Raw genomic sequence first — 14,768 nt, forward strand, 5'->3', positions numbered from 1 at the left:
ATCAACCAAAGTTGATTTGTTTTGCCGACGCCGACTGGGCGAGCGACAAGAAGTCACGCAAAAGCACTTCTGGTTACATGATGTTCCTAAATGGTTGTCCTGTTTACTGGCAAGTGAGAAAACAGAGTTTTGTTTCATGTTCATCTACTGAAGCTGAATATGCTTGTGTTTCAGATGCTTGTAATTCTCTAACGTGGTTTGATGCTTTGATCACAGATATCTGGACACGTCCGATTCGACCAATCACCGTGATGGAAGATAATGTATCTGTTGTCTATATTTCTGAGTCACATTTTACAGGTTCTAGGTCCAGACACATTGACATTCGTTATCAAAACACAAAGCAATTAGTTAAGCAAGGTTTTGTTAAATTGCAATATGTTTCTACACATGATCAGATCGCAGACATGCTTAACAAACCACTTGCCGCAAATCAACACGAGTATTTGCGAAAGAAGATATGCCTTAATTGATGATTTGATGACGTCAGCCCAGACTAGCAAAAGAAGGGGTGTCACGATGTTAAAAAGTTTGCTAGGCCTGAACTGCCTGAATTGACACTCAAGAGTTAAACTAAGAAAGCTTTATTGCGCAGGTCATAAAAACAAAAAAGGGTTCTTATCTGAAAGTGATTTATTGCGCACGCGTTACACATTCCAAAATTCCTCTCTTCTTTGTTCGGCAGCCAACTTTGGCAAACGTAGCTTTCATTATCAAAATGTAACCAATTAGTTATTTTCTGTTTTATTTTATTATTAAAGTTTGTTTATTAATTAGAATACTTTTAAAGACTTATTTTTCTAAATATCTCAAAAGATATGCAGAAGGGAATCAGCCACGGTTCATCGATCTCTAACAGGGTGTTTTTTCCCCTGACATTCATGACCTCATCCATGCAGGCTAAACTGCCAGTTGTCAGAGTGAAGATGCCTTTCAAGAGGTAAGTTGGTGTCAGAAGGGCTCCCAGGCTTTGGGAAATCTTCCCTCTATTTTTTGCCAATTTATCAGAGTTGTATTGCAAGGAGGAAAATCCCCATTTCGCCCCTTCTTGGCGGGAAGTAGTGTGAAAATGAGAACACCCAGCTTTTTTCTGTTGCTTTTCACTATTGATCCTTTTTAATCAAGTCTTAATCTCCAAACTCAGACACCAAGTTTACTATATAACTTGATTACCTGAATTTGAGAGACTGGGAGGAACAAAGGGGCTTCTTTGTCCACCTGAAAATGCAGATCATCAAATAATCCAAGCCAAGGAAAAACATTTATTAAGGAGGGCGGTGTGTCAAACGGTACATAGATTCAGGGTCAGTAAAGAAATGATGAAAGGATAAAATACACTGATTGCTCATGAAGTTTAAACAACAGAAGACATTGATTCTAAATAACATTCCACAAGGGACAAATGTATGGGCTACATTAGTCTTTCCCAGCTGGGTTGGTGTGTTTCTTGAAAGTTGCAGATGTATTCAAAGACAGTCAGAATACTCTGTTGTGTAGTTCCTGAAAAAGCAAGTTCTCACATACAGAATAAAGGGCCTTAGTCAAGAAGGAAGACATGCAAAAAACAGGGGAGGCTTCCTGTTAAAATGCCATTTTAAATTAGTGATGAAGCCTAAAATGGGAGGCAAAAGGATCACAAATAGTTTAACTTCCTGGGAATCAACCTGCTTTCTTAGGCTTTGCCTCAGTCTTCAACTTCTCTCTTCTAGGCCTTTTCTCAAGGGGTTTCCTTGCTGGCGGAGGGGAGATGGGAGGGGTGCTGGTTGTATAGGACACCTGCAGGCTCATGTACAAAGTTTTCCAGAGGAACCAACATACCCATTGCAGGATTCTAATAATTACAGGGAGCAAAGGGGAAAAAACAATTCTTTATATGTAAAATTATTAGTATTCCTGAATCCTTGTGTTTAGGAGAGCTTTTGCTGTCTGATGGGGAACTGAGAGAGATAGTGTAGGGAATCAACGAGAGAGATTTATATAGGAGGAGCATCTCTCTCTTCCCAAATGAAAGGTTGCCCAGAGATGGAGCGTAGGCCAAGCCTTCTCTGACACACTAAAGTCAACCATAATGTTTATAAGTCACTTGTCAGGGATTTGTGTTCTCTGACACAAACAATGCATTACTAAGCTATCAGCATTAGTAAGGAAACCAAATTGCTTATATGAAACAAATAAAAACTGCATCAAAAAGGTTTTTAGAGGGAAGGGTTGCATATGGGCACTAGGAAACTACCAGAAAGGAAGCAGCTTTGGACACTGCAACGCACACATCTGCCTTCCTTGGCTTCTTGCCTACCAGCTGTGTTGGGACAGATGTGTTCCAGGGAAGACAGAAAGGCCGAGATGCCAGTGGCTTCTTCCAGGAAAAGGAGGCAGAGGGGTGTAGACCAACCCTGCTGAGCGATACATTGAAATACAACACTATTCACTGGCTGAAGTAAATTTGCGAGGGAGATATAGGAATGTACACTGAATACAGTTGAACTCACATCCCTGGCACAATTTGCAAGAGGTGCAGCCCTTCTAAGAAAACATGCGATGACGCAAAACAATTTTTAAACAATTGGTGATGTGATGCCAGTCCAACTATTGAGGCAAGAGAGAATAGGGCAAACACTGAACAAACCATAAGAATAAAGGAAATAGTAAAATGGTCCTTTTTCTGAAGCAACAGTAAAGCTGAACCAATAGTAACCGTGGTTGTTGTTTTTACAGTTGAGGGGCTGCCCTACCTCGCAGGGGTGATTACTGGGGAAACAGAGATCCTCTTCCACAATGAAGCCCAGGAAAAGACGCACCTGGGGGGAGAAGGGCCCTTTTGATGGCTCCCCAGGTGTTTTCCCACCAGATGCGACCCCTGGGAAGGGAAGCCCCCACGGCTGCATTTCCATGGCCTGCTCAGCTTGGCTGGTGTCAGGTTAACTTTCCTTGCAGTCAGCCTGTGAAAGCAGCCGGGGCTCAGGATGTGCAAAGCCAGGAGTGGGAAGCATGTTGTGTGACTGGGGCCTCTGGTCCCACAGAGTCCTTTCAGGCATGTATGGCATTTCATGGGAACCCCCCTTACATGTGAAGAGCTACCATGAGTCCTTATTTATTTATTTATTTATTTATTTATTTGAACTTATTAGTCGCCCCCTCTCCCCACAGGGATTCGGGGCGACGTACACAAGCAACAATCAGCACAATGTCATACGGAGGAGGTAAAAAATAAATAAATTAATTACAATACTCAGAGAGGTTAAAACCCCAATAACATTAAAAGTTTAAAACTAAAATTAACAATTAAAATTAACCAAGGGGTGGAAAAGTTGTTGAGTTATGCCAGGCCGGCTAGCCGAAACAGGTGGGTCTTCAGTTTACTGCGGAAGGAGCGGAGATCAGTTGTTGTCCTAATGTCTAGGGGGAGGTCGTTCCAAAGGGTGGGACCCGCCACAGAGAAGGACCTACTCCTGGGCACCGCCCTCTGACAGTCTCTAGAGGACGGCACCGGAGAAGGCCCTCTCTGTGTGAGCGAATGGGCCGCAGGGATGTATGGGGCAGGACACGATCCCGCAGATAACTAGGCCCTATGCCATGGAGCGCTTTAAAGATGGTGACTAACACCTTGAAGCGCACCCGGTAGGCCACAGGAAGCCAGTGCAGCTCGCGCAGGAGAGGTGTTATATGGGAGAACCTCGATCTCCCCATGATTACCCGCGCGGCTGCATTCTGGACCAACTGCAGTCTCCGGGTGCACCCCAAGGGGAGCCCCATGTAGAGAGCATTACAGTAGTCCAGACGAGACGTCACCAGCGCGTGAGTGACTGTACGCAGGGCCTCCCGGTCCAAAAGGGGACGCAATTGGCACACCAGGCGAACCTGGTGGAACGTCCCCCTCGCCACGGCTGCCACATGATCTTTCATAGCCAGCCGGGCATCAAGGAGGACGCCCACCAGGGCTAATTGTTCATCCCCGATGGCCAGCGATGGAGTGTGCTGGTTGTACCGGGGAGCCGGGAGCCACAGCCACTCTGTCTTGGAGGGGTTGAGCCTGAGCCTGTTGTCACCCATCCAGACCCGCACGGCTTCCAGACAACGGGACATCCCTTCGACGGCCTCGTTGGGGTGGTTTGGGGTGGAAATATACAGCTGAGTATCATCAGCGTACAGGTGGTATCCCACCCCAAAATAAACATGTCCAATAAACATGTGGTGGCTCGCAGTCGCCCGCGCAACCTGTCCAAAACTTCGGTGACAACAGGGTCAAACTCCTCCCAGCGTGGAATCTCAAGACTAGCTTCGGACGCCCCCTCTGGAGCACTGGAGTGGGTCCACCCCCTCCGGATCAGATCAATTTTATCCTGCAGGTATTCCCCAAACTCCTCTCCCTGCCCTGCAACGGGGGATCCCGCTGTCCCTGCGACAGCAGGGAGCGGGTCACCCGAAACAGGGCGGCAGGGCGGTTCTCTGCGGACGCTATAAGGGTAGCACAATATTGACGCTTGGCCACCCTTATTGCCACAAGGTAGGTCCTTAAGTAGGCTCTTACCTGTGTTCGATCGGATTCGGAGCGGGAGGATCTCCACTTGCTCTCTAGGCGTCTCCTGTGGTGTTTCATCGCCCTTAGCTCCCCGTTAAACCAGGGGGCCCGGGTCGATCGTTGCCTTTGCAAGCCACTCTTCCCATTGATTCGATAATTCTGGCCCCAGTCAAGGCTCATGGCCTGAAAACAGGGGCAGAGAATGATGAAGGAGAAGCTCTTGGCCCTCCATCCCCCCAAACTGGCCAGCTCCCCTCTCCCTAGGTTTCGGATTCTTGGACTCCCAGAATTTAATACATTATTTTAATTGTGGGGAATGTATAGATGCATAAAAGGAGAAAAATAACATAGAAGCCAATGAAGACTCTGCCAGCTCCTCCAAAGGCAGCATATTCCTACTTGTCTGGGAATATCCTGAATGTCTATGGAGATTCTCCGTCATTCAGGTCATGGTTGTCCCAAAGGGGATTTTCCAAGAGGCAGCTGGACTTTCTGGTTTTCCTTTGAAGGCGTTTCGCTTCTCATCCAAGAAGCTTCTTTGGTACTAAAGAACTGAGGAAGCTTCTTGGATGAGAAGTGAAACATCTTCAAAGAAAATCAAATGAAGTTCAGTTGCCTCTTGAAAAAGCAGCTGTGGGATAAGATCTCCTGCTTGAGCAGGGGGTTGGACTAGAAGACCTCCAAGGCCCCTTCCAGCTCCGTTGTTCTTATTCTGTTAGCTGACAGGAGAACTTCCTCCACAGGTCTAAAAACGCCTTCAGGACCTCACTGCGCTCCAGCCTCAGATCGCCTCAGGTATTTATCCTGCAAAAACAAGAACGTTAAAATGAAGTCAAACCTTAACAGTTGCCATTGGGGAGATGGTTGACCTCCAAGGTTAAAGACTTATGGAGGGGCTCCATCAGGATCGCCTCCCAGCCGAGGAGGAGCTGCAGTGCAAGAGAGCAGAAGCACCAGGAGCCCCTCCAGCCTTTGGGGAGACGCATCAACCAGGAAAAGCCCCCCCAGGCGGTGGGGGCCCTCCAGCCCCGGGCCTCTCTTCCTGGGGAGGGAGGTAGAGCGTGGGGGGGGCGCTGGGGGAGGGGTACAAGGGGTCTTCCTGGAGGCCAGAAGAGGCTGAGGGTCCACATATTAAGGGGGGGGGGGTCCTGGAGGGGATTCTCTCCCCCCCCCCCGCAGATTTGCAAAGGGGTCATTGGGGGTTCAGGAGCTGCAGGGGGAAGCCCCCCAAATTTCCCTCCCCCCCGCCTTGCCTGGGGAGGGACTCCGGGAGAGGAGGGGAGAAGGGGGGGAGAAGATCAGAGGGAGTCCCCCCTCTTCACCACCGGACGGGGGCAAAGAAACCTTCGGCACTGCGCAGGCGTCCGCTGGTTGGTTGAAGGAAGGCGGAAGCCGATTGGTCGCTCTGGGGAGGACGGCGATTGGCAGGATGACTCTTAGGGGCGGTTCCCCCAAAGGAACAAGCGGAAATTCTGCAGAAAAAAGGGCGTGAAGCCTCCACTTCCGGAAGCGAAACGGGCAACGAGGGAACTGCCTGAATCGGCGAGAGAGGAGCGCGGATTAATCAGGTTTGGCGCAGGGGATGCTGGGAGTTGCAGTCCAGGAGGGTCTCTCCCGGTGAAAGGAGACCTGGCAGCCCGAGGCCTAGTCTGACGGAGGGGCGGGCGGGGAAGGACCGTGACAGGCGGAGAGGAGCGCGGATTATCCAGGTTTGGCGCAGGGGATGCTGGGAGTTGCAGTCTCGGAGATTAACTCGGTGAGAGAAGGCCAGGGAGCCCGAGGCCTAGTCTGACGGAGGGCGGGCGGGGAAGGACCTTGGCAGGCGGAGGCTTCGGTCTGGCCCTGTCCTGCGGGGAAGGGGACGCAGCTGTGACCCGCCTCTTTCTCTCCCCTACAGGAGGACGGAGGAGCCTGGCGGGGAAGGAAGGAAGGAAGCGCCTCGTAACAGGAAGAAATCCAAGCGCAGCTTCCCCCGGGAGACGGCGGGGAAAGGTCGGGAGGCTCCGGGGCTGCAGCCAGGATGAGCCCAGGGAGACCGCGGGAAAGGCGGCTGCCTGGAGGGCGATTCGGGGAGGAGGAAACGGGCGGAGACCCCGAGACGGTCCCGGAGGGCGGAGGGTCATTCAGAAGACCCAGAAATCCCCAAAGGACCCAGGAGGGAGGAAGGAAACATCAGTGCCCGGAATGCGAAAAATCCTTCAAAAATAATGGACATCTTCACAGCCATCTAAGGATCCACACAGGAGCGAAAGGTCATGAATGCCTGGAGTGTGGAAAGAGCTTCTGTCATTTGGGAAACCTTTATAGACACCAAAGGATCCACATGGGAGAAAACCCTCATAAATGCCTGGAATGTGGAAAGAGCTTCAGTCGGAAGGACAACCTTTATAGACATCAAAGGATCCATTGGGGAGAGAAAAGGAAGAAATGCCTGGAGGGCGGAGGGTCCTTCGGAACACCCCGGAATCCCCAAAGAATCCAGGAGGGAGGAAGGAAATATCAATGCCCGGAATGTGAAAAATCCTTCAAGAGAAACGACCATCTTGAAAACCATCTAAAAATCCACTCATTTGGAAACCCACATAAATGCTTTGAGTGTGGAAAGACCTTCAATTGGAGAACAGAACTTACGCAACATGCAAGAATCCACACAGGAGAGAAACCTCATACCTGCCTGGATTGTGGAAAGAGCTTCAGTCAGAGGAGCAGCCTTTATAAACATCAAAGGATCCACACAGGAGAAAAACCTCATAAATGCCTGGAGTGTGGAAAGAGCTTCAGTGAGAGGAGCAGCCTTTATCAACATCAAAAGATCCACGCAGGAGAGAAACCTCATAAATTCCTGGAGTGTGGAAATAGTTTCTAGGAGACCAGAAGTCTTTATAAACATCAAAGAATCCACATGGGAGAATAACCAGATACAGTCAGTCCCCAACTTACAGCAGTTCATTTAGTAACTGTTCAAAGTTACAACAGCTCTGAAGAGAGTGCCTTATGGCTGTTTTTCACACTGACGTCACTTAATCAAAATTCAGATGTTTGTAAACTGACTCCTTTTTGTGCCTGCTGCAGTCATAGCACCTTTTGTGACCTTCCTGCAAGCAAAGTCAATGGGAAATCCAAATTCACTTAAAACTGTTACAGTTGGAGTGATTTACATAACTGGCAATAAAGGTCGTAAAATTCACTTCAATGTTTTACTTAGCAAAAAAAATTGCGGTTGAATTGTAGTTGTAAATCGAGGGCTGCCTGCAAATGCCTGGATTGTGGCAAGCAATTCACTTCACAGCAATCCCTTAATTCACATCAAAGAATCCTCAGTGGAGAAAAACCATATAAACCCCTTGAGTGAGTAGCGCTTCCTTCGATATCGAAGGATTCACATGGGGAAAAAACTATAAACTTGCCTGAGTGTGGAAAGACCTTCGGTCATGATATATGTCTGAGTAATTGAGAGTAGAGGAGAGTAGAGTTTTTTATTGGCCAAGTGTGATTGCACACACAAGGAATCTCTCATAGAAAATGGAGCTCATTGGCTTATGTACAGCTCCCTGAAATAATTGTAATAACTGCTTTGCATGAAGAAAGAATGAAATGGGACTTTTCTATGTGAAATTAATGATTGCAGTGCAAATGTGAGTATGTTGATGGTAAAAGTTGGTATGAATGTAGTTTTTCCCCTTTCAGAGAAAGAAACAGTAAGTTGCAAGGTTGTTTAATGGTATGTGTGTATGCATGTGTGCTATCATTTCAAAACCTGAAGGGAGGATGAGATCCTCTAATAAAAGAAAATGAAGCTTGGTGGCTTGTGAAAAAAGCTTCCTGAAATACTTATGATTGGTTGGCATGAGCAAGCATGAAGGTCTGATTGCAGTATGAATGTGAGTATGTGTCCCTGATGCCCCAGGGAGTGATAAGGGATCCAGCTGCGTGAATTCCCCCCCTCTTCCTTCTGGGACATTCTTTGGAGGGAAGCAGGAAAGGCGGGGAGAATGAGTGTCTGTTCATTTTTACCATGAGTGTGTGTATACTTATGAATGCCTCTGTGCATCCCACCCTCCTTCTTTCCCTCCTTCCTTTTAAAGGTGGCTGAAGTTTTTCTGCTCTCTTTAACTATTTTTTTTTCCTCTCTCTTCTGAGAAATTTAAAGTAAATGGGTGATTTGCTCTTGTATTTTTACCTTTCATTGTTGTGATCTTTCATCTGCATATAAAAGTTACGCAGTTACATTTCTTTGTTTGCTCTGAATACAATTTTGATTTTTCTTTTCTCCTGGAAATATCTTCATGTTGCAATTGATACTTATTCTAATTTCATTTGGGATACTCCGCAAAAAGGAGAGGCCAGAAAACATGTTATAAATCATTGTATTAGGACATTTGCTGTTATGGGCCTACCCTCTACTTTAAAAACAGATAATGGTCCAGCATATTGTAGTAAACTCTTTGCTGAATTTTGTGAGAAATGGCAAGTTAAACACATTTTGGCATTCCCTATAATTCCACAGAGCAGGCTATTGTAGAACGAGCTAATTACACCCTAAAATCAGCTTTGGAAAAACATAAAAAAACGGGGAAATCCCGTAGCCCTTCCTGGGAAACAGGAATGGCTGAACAAAGTTCTATTCACACTAAATCATCTTAATATAAAAAAAATTATCTACTCCAGTGGATAATCACTTTGGCCATAGAACGAGTCATCCTCAGCCAAAAGTAATGTATAGATTGTTACCTAACCCTGAATGGCATGGTCCGGGACGAGGATATGCTGCTGTGTTTGCTTCAACCGGACCTGTATGGATTCCAGCATGGTGTGTAAAACCTTGGAGGGATTGAAAAATACACCCAAATTCTCCCTCAGTCTGCAGAATTCTCAAACGGATCGAGACCGGACATCTCGGAAGAAACATAATCCAACTTGGGGACAGATTAAGGCTTTGTCTGCTCAAGCCAGTCAGCTCTTGCAAGATCAAAATGTGGAGCCAATGCCAGAGAACTTTTTAATGGCTGCTTTTCTTGCTTAAATGTGAACTCTCTTGTAGTGTGTCTATTTTTTACATGTCTTTTCCCTCCAACTTTGGCAACGATATCCCCACAGGATGGCATTCCAGAACAAGGACTTTGGGACCAAAATCGCTTTCTGTGGGATGTTCAAAATGTTTCAAGAATAGTTAACAGAACTGACTGTTGGATTTGTATGCATGTTCCTACACACACAAAAGGAGCACTCATGGTACATGCGGTGCCTTTTAACAAAACAGGCTGGATACAACATCCTTGGATAAGATGGAATACTGGAAAAAGAACATACTATCTATACAGCTTTAGCGATTGGAAGTAGAATTCAGGAGAAGGCAGCATATTGTTGGGAATATACTAGTAATACCACTAGCACAGGGGTGTCCAAACTTGGGAACTTTAAGACTTGTGGACTTCAACTCCCAGAATTCTGCTGCCAGTATGGCTGGCTGGTGAATTCTGGGAGTTGAAGTCCACAGATCTTAAAGTTCCCAAGTTTGGACACCCCTGCACTAGCAATAAGAATACTTTGTATGTAGGAAAATATCCATATTGTGACAAAACATTTGTGTTAAACAACCCCATATCAAACCTTCGTTGAACATCTTACAAATTATACTGAATTTGGCTGTACAAATCAAATCACGGGAGGTTGTCCGATAGCACAGGGGTGTCCTACTATATTACAAAGCATCGAAACAAATGGTTTATACTTATGTAATTTAGTAAGAGCTATGGTTAAACAATTGGTATCAGAAAATAACCACACCACAAATACATTAGATAACATCTGGATGTTATGTGGAAGAAGAGCGTATCAACGTATTCCTGCATGATGGTCTGGTCAATGTATTATAATAACAGATCGTCCACCAAAGGGAACACTGAGAAATCGCGGAGAATTATTGGCTTCCCTACTTCTTCTGCCGGCTGCAAGGATGGCATGGAGGGCTACTCTCCCTGCTGCTCCCCCTCCCTCCTGCTTCAAAGACAGAGCCCCCCCCCCAGTGCTTCCACTCAGGGGTCTCTGACTCGCTAAGAGCCACAGTGCATTTCATGGGAACCCCCCTTACATGTGAAGAGCTGCCAGGTGTCTTTATGGCCTTTGCAAGCCAGTCTTCCCAATTGCTTCCCTACTTCCGGCCCCAGTCAAGGCTCATTGCCTGAAAACAGGGCCAGAGAATGATAAAAGAGGAGCTGTTTTTCCTCTCCTCCCAACTGGCTACCCCTCTAGCCCCCAGGATTCAGCTTCTCAGACACCCATAATAACAGTTCTGCCTGTTCCTTTGGAGGCACCGCCCCAAGGAGTCCTCCTGCCAATCGCCGCTCTCCCCAGAGCGACCAATGGGCATCCGTCTTCCTTCAAAAAGCCAGATATGCGCTTGTGCGGTGTTGATAGTTGCTATGGTTCCCCGTGGAGGTGGGGGCGGAGGGCTCCCTTTGATCTTTGGGGTCCCCCCCCACTTTCCCCCTAATTGAGGCTGGGGGAGGTCAGGGGCTCTTCTGGGGCGGAGACCTTATAGCCGCCTATAAGGGGAGCCAGAGGGGTCCAGTGATGGAGGCACAGGGGGAAAAAGCAAGGGACGCTCTTTCGGTCCAGCCCACCTCACAGGGTTGTTGTTGGGGGAAGAGAGGAGGGAGGGGTCCCCGTGGCTGGGAGGGGGAGGGGCTCAGAGAGCTCCAAAGACCCCTCAGTCCAACCCTGAGCCCCAAATAGTCTCCTTCCTTTTCTTCCACATCTTCTTCTCTGCCTCATTTGCAGAAATAATAAAGTCAGGATCCAAATGAATAAAGAAACTCTCCACATGTGACTCACTCAAGTCTGTTTTTAAATTGCAACTACATGCCTTCTATTTGATGCAGGAAAGATGTTCTTTCTAGATAGAAGAATGTGGAATTCTTGCACAAAAGGAGACGGTCTCCAGTTAAAGAGGACTAAGGAGGAGAATTCTCCTTAGGAGAATCAATGGTTCCTGCTAATGAATTTCCTCATAGAAATCAATACCTCATTGTTGAAAAAAGGAAATAGGAAATCATGCAATGTTGATAGGATCCAAGTTGGATTCTTTCTGGGTCTCTTTAACTGCTGGGTCCCTCAGCATTTGGAACTTGGTCAAAAGAGGGTCATGTGCCTTGCGGGGGTGGGTGGGCTCCACCATCATTAAGCTATACAATATTTTATTTTGGCAGAAGTTCAAGGGAGAGAGGGTTTTTTTTTTCTGTCCTGGATTGCTTTGGGATTCAGAATAAGGTGTCTCACCTAAGCAGGAATAACGGAGGGAGCTGATCTGGGATGATGTTACAAAACACAAAACAACATGGCAACCGAAAGGGAGGCTGTATAAATAAGTCTTAGTGGAGCTTCCCTACAAAGGGGCAGTCTACATCCAACAAGCTGTCTTCTGTGAGAAATGGGCAGCCTTAGTGATTTGTCTCCTTGCCTCCAAAAGACAATTGCCTGGCAATACTACATGTAGAAAAGGTGGAGCAGGTGAGGTTTGATAGGCCACCTATCATCTCGATGGGAATTCTGATGCCTTTATGACCTCATCCATGCAGGCTAAACTGCCAGTTGTCAGAGTGAAAATGCCTTCTAAGAGGTAAGTTAGTCTTCAGAAGGGCTCCTGGACTCTGTGAAATCTTCCCTCTATTTGTAGCCAATTTATCAGAGTTGTATTGCAAGAGCAAAAATGCCCATTTGACCGCTTATTAGAGGGAAGCAGGGTGAAAATGAGAACACCTGGCTGTTTTTCTGGTTACTTTTAATTATTGGTTGATCATTTTAAATCATGTCTTAATCCCCAAACTCAGGCACCAAGTTTGGTGTGCAGCTGAAAAGAATGTGGTTACCTGAATTTGAGACTTTTACCTTTGCAAAGGGGTTTCTTTGCCCACTTGAAAATGCAGATCATCAAGTAATTGAAGCAAAACAAAAACATTTATTAATGTTTTTTTAGACGGTAGAGAAACAAACACTTATATTCAGTATCAGTAAAAAGAATGATAAAACAATAAAATACAATGAATGCTTGTGAAGGTTAAACAACTGAAAAAAAATTGATACTAGATAACACTTCACAAGGGACAAATTTACGTGCTGCTGGAAGACAAGGGGACCCTTGAGAGAATCCAATTGACAGGAGTTTCAGATCTCTGGATATTGTCTTACATGGTACCCGCATTTACAAAACCCACATAGAATAGATTTTATCAAACAATGACAGGGAAAAGCATTTTCACACCTTGATCAAGGCCAAATCAGCCCTAGATTTAGCAATGACAGACTTGCTCCAATTAGGCAACAAGTGGGATGATTATTTATAGACCCTTTATTAGGATATTATAGCAAAGAGATTTCCCTCAAAAAAAGAAGGAATTCAGGACGCAGAATTGGGAACATGCACATGGGAAATGGCATCATGAGTCACAAAAGTCCACTGTGAAAAGGTACAATTTCAGCCAATTGAAACATTTAGCATGTACAATTCAATTTAATTCAATTTATTAAATTTATAAACCACCCCTTCTCCCCAAGGGGACTCGGGGCAGTGTACAGACAGAAATAAAATATACAATAAACAACAGAAATACAAAACCCCAGACAAACAAGTTGAACGAAAAGTCTGTACAATAATCATAAAATTAACTAATAATTAAAACCAATTAAAATACCCCAGAATTTAAAATTTAAAATACCGGCCAGGAAGGTCGGGATTAGATTATGATTATGATTATGATTGGGCCAGGCCAGCTAATTGGAACAGGTGGGTCTTGAGTTTCTTACGGAAGGAGCGGAGATCAGCAGTAATTCTAATATGGGGGGGGGGAAGGTCGTTCCAGAGGGTTGGGCCCATCACAGAGAAGGCCCTACTCCTGGGCACCGCCCGCCGGCATTGCTTAGCGGATGGTACCTGGAGGAGTCCCTCTCTGTGAGAGCGAATTGGTCGCAGGGATGTGTGTGGGAGGATGCGATCCCGCAAATAACTAGGTCCTGAGCCATGGAGCGCTTTAAAGGTGATAACACCTGGAAAAGTCCTTTATTATTCACCCCGAGAAAGCTTATTTGGCAATTATTACTTACCCTTATTATCTTCTTTACACAACCTTATTAGAATTATTATAATTATGTCATGAATATCATTATTCTGTTGCTTTGTATGTACCCTGAGAGCTTATGCACTACTAGGGACAAATTCCTTGTTTGCCAATTCACACGTGGCCAAATTAAATATGCAATTCAGTTCAATTCCTGATGTACACTCTGGGAATGAAAGTCTTCTCACACTCATGTTTATAATTTTTCACCTTCATGAATTCTTTGGTGTCGATGGAGGCCTCTACGCCAACTATAGCTCTTTCCACACACAAGGCATTCATGTGGTTTTTCTGGTGAGTGGATCCTTTGATGCATGTAGAGACTATCTCTCCGATTGAAGCTCTTTCCACATTCAAGGCATTTATGTGGTTTTTCTCCTGTGTGGATTCTTTGATGCCTATACAGAGTCCTTGTCATACTGAAACACTTTCCACACTCCAGACATTGATACGGTTTTTCTCCTGAGTGGATTCTTTGATGCAGGGAAAGGATTCCACTCTGACTGAATCTCTTTCCACATTCCAGACATTGATATGCTTTTTCTCCTGAGTGGATTCTTTGATGTCTATACAGAGTTCTTCTAGCATTGAAGCTCTTTCCACACTCGAGACATGTATGTGGTTTTTTCCCAGTGTGAATATTTTGATGTATATACAGATTTCCTCTCCGACTGAAACTCTTTCCACATTCCAGGCATTTATGTGGTTTTTCTTTTGTGTGGATAGTTTGATGCACATTAAGGTGTCCTCTCTGACTGAAACTCTTTCCACACTCCAGACATTTATGTGGTTTTTCTCCTGAGTGGATTCTTTGATGTATATAAAGGTTCCTCCTCCGACTGAAGCTCTTTCCACACTCCGGGCATTTATGAGGTTTGTCTCCTGAATGGATTCTTTGATGTTCATACAGATGTCCTCTCTGACTGAAACACTTTCCACATTCGAGGCATTTATGTGGTTTTTCTCCTGTGTGGATTCTTTGATGTCGACGGCAGCTTGAAGCATTATTGAAGCTCTTTCCACACTCCAGGCATCTGTAGGGTTTTTCTCCTGTGTGGATTATTTGATGTTGATGGAGGTTTGAAGCATAAGTAAAGCTCTTTCCACACTCCGGGCATTTGTAGTATTTTTCTCCT

The 14,768-nt window shown here is 45.7% G+C and overlaps 1 protein-coding gene and 1 long non-coding RNA gene across 2 annotated transcripts in view; one reads left to right on the forward strand and one right to left on the reverse strand.

Moving 5' to 3' along the window:
* The window catches only part of LOC309399630 (uncharacterized protein), a 108,926-nt gene that overhangs the window by 93,308 nt on the left and 850 nt on the right, over positions 1-14,768 (reverse strand). The window lies entirely within an intron of this gene.
* Positions 6,024-8,746, forward strand: LOC309399655. Its single transcript, XR_014176549.1, has 2 exons — positions 6,024-6,087; positions 6,417-8,746. It is a non-coding gene; the product is annotated as an uncharacterized lncRNA (long non-coding RNA).

This window comes from Natrix helvetica (assembly GCF_964273705.1).
Source record: "Natrix helvetica genome assembly, chromosome: 15".
Classification (NCBI taxonomy): domain Eukaryota; kingdom Metazoa; phylum Chordata; class Lepidosauria; order Squamata; family Natricidae; genus Natrix; species Natrix helvetica.